This window comes from Nanorana parkeri, unplaced genomic scaffold, assembly GCF_000935625.1.
Source record: "Nanorana parkeri isolate BGI_ZX_2015 unplaced genomic scaffold, ASM93562v1 scaffold1228, whole genome shotgun sequence".
Taxonomy (NCBI): Eukaryota; Metazoa; Chordata; class Amphibia; order Anura; family Dicroglossidae; genus Nanorana; species Nanorana parkeri.
In genome coordinates, this window is record NW_017307496.1 from 254,924 (window position 1) to 257,385 (window position 2,462).

Consider the following 2,462-nt stretch of genomic DNA (forward strand, 5'->3'; position numbering starts at 1 on the left):
GGGGATTGGGGGGGGGGGAGTATTAGTCCTGTTTAACCCTGAAGTTGTCTACAATGAGGCAATGTAGGACGGTCCTCTGCACTTCCTATCACAATGATCTGCACAATTTTAGATCAGGGAATTGACTAAATGAATAACCACTTAAACATTGATCATGTGTGCTCACATGACTTTGAACAATGTACCAATGGATTATGAAAGGGGTGGTCGGTACTGGTAAAATGTAGTCCTGCATATTAAAGCAAACATTCCTGGATTCATTTACAAAAATAAATACATGGCACAAAGGGGCAGAGCTTGTGTAAAAGGGTGGCACTGTGAAATACAAACATGCCCCTGATCTTACCCATTTTTTTTTTTTTATCTTCAGTTCAATTCGATCGGTTTTATCAGTTCTCGAAGTATATGATTGGAGGTTGAAAAAGTGAACAATTACACCAGTATCTATTTCATGTACTTTTCTCTGTGTGATAGATGATGAAATGTACAAACACAGATGTTAAGGCTGGGTTCACACCTAGGCGTATTGAATATGCGCGTTTGTCGCGTGTTTGGCGTCGCGCGTTTTTACCGCGATTCGCGGTAAGAAAAACGCGCGACAAACGCCCGTTTCCGAGGGCTACTTGGCTGTATCCCAATGGAAACGCGAGACCAAAACACCCCAAAGAAGTACATGTACTTCTTTGGGGGTAGGCCGTTTTGTATTGCGTTCGGACGGGCGGAAATACGGCAAGGTGTGAACCAGACCCATTGAATACAATGGGATTTAGATGTTTGAGCGTTTTGTAGAGCGTTTGTCGAGCGTTGAACGCGCTACAAAACGTTCAGGTGTGAACCAGGCCTTAAATGTAATATGCCTTTAGCTGGCTAGCCATCTTTAGCTGTAATGATCGTAGCTAAAATCTTTTTGAAGGAGCTGTCCCCCATTTGGATCCAAATCCTTCTGTACCTCTGTATGCCTCAGTTGTCTCTCTTTTTTGGTCTGATGTACAGATGTCTATGAAAGGTACCATTTACATACCAAAAGTGTTATTCTGCACTAAAACCATTATCTTATATCTTGATTATCTTGTTTGCCAGTTGGAATTGCAAGTATAAAGGGAATGTAATGTTGACAAAAAGCAATTTTTGGTTTAACCAGTCGTTTTTGGCATGTAAATTATTAATGATCCACATAACTGCGGACATGGTAGGGGAGGGGCATGGCATTGCCTAAATTTATTGTGTCGCTCTTTCTCATTGAAGAAAGTTGTGAGGTATGATAATATTGTAAAGGGAATTTGGCCAACTTGTCCATGCCAAGGATGTGATCTAGACATGTGGTCTTTACTGAACTTATATTCAACTGAACTTATATTCAAACATTCCGCTGTTTTATCCTGAACCATTCCCATTTGCGAATATCACATAGCCAATTGATCCTTTCCACAAGAGGGAGCCCAGATTCCTATTTTACTCCTATCTCAGTTACCATTTAGTGCCGTTTGTCCAAAATCTGCAAATATCTATGTGTCTGTAAATTTAACAGACCCAAAAATTGCACTAATCTAAAGAATTACCTAAAATTTTCCTGAATTCTATCATTTCAATATGATCTCATCAAGAAAACATGCATAAACTCCTTACTTCGTTTTCATTTATATGCAGTTTTATTTGCACAATTTTGTATATCTATGGTTGACTTGCTGTGCAGCATTTACAACAAAAAGTAAATTTCTAAATAGCAATGCAAATAAATTAGCAAACAGTATTAACAGGGAAAGACATATTCTGAAGAAAATGCGAGTCTTAAATAAAGCTTCTGCATCTGCTTGCACAGGTGGGGACTAGTTATTTCGAATATTTACTATGCCCTGGCTTTATTCCATACTGGAGAAGATTACTTCAACTGGTGCCAGAGTAAAACATATATCTTACTCAACTGTGATGATGGGATATTTAATTCAATGTGGTAATTCAGACATATTTCAAGACTGTATAAAATAAGATTAAAGGTATTTAATATGTTAATGCATTCTTTTGGTGACACTGGATATTTTGTTGTTTGCTTATTAGCTTTCTGGCAGCAGGAACCTTTTATCATTAATTGTTTCATTTCAAAGACTATTAACATTTCTGGGAGCTTTTAGGGAATAAAAAAACATAGATTAGTTATATGGACAGATTGTTCAGATACAACCAAGAACTCAAGTGAAGAGTGATATTAGACGAAATGTTAAATTCAGCGACCTTCTCCTCCTCAGTGGAACCTCCACTGTGAAATACTTACCTTTAACCCCCTCTCTGGAGATTGTCACTGTGCAGTCCTGTGAAGGGCTGTCCCTGTAATGAGGTAGTCTGAGGCAATTGCCTAAGGTGTCATCTCATAGGGGGGTGCAGCAGGGGTTGGCCACAACATCAAAGTTCTATGAAGTGGAGTGGAAGGTAAGTATTTTATTGTTGTAGTTACAGTAAGGGGGTTG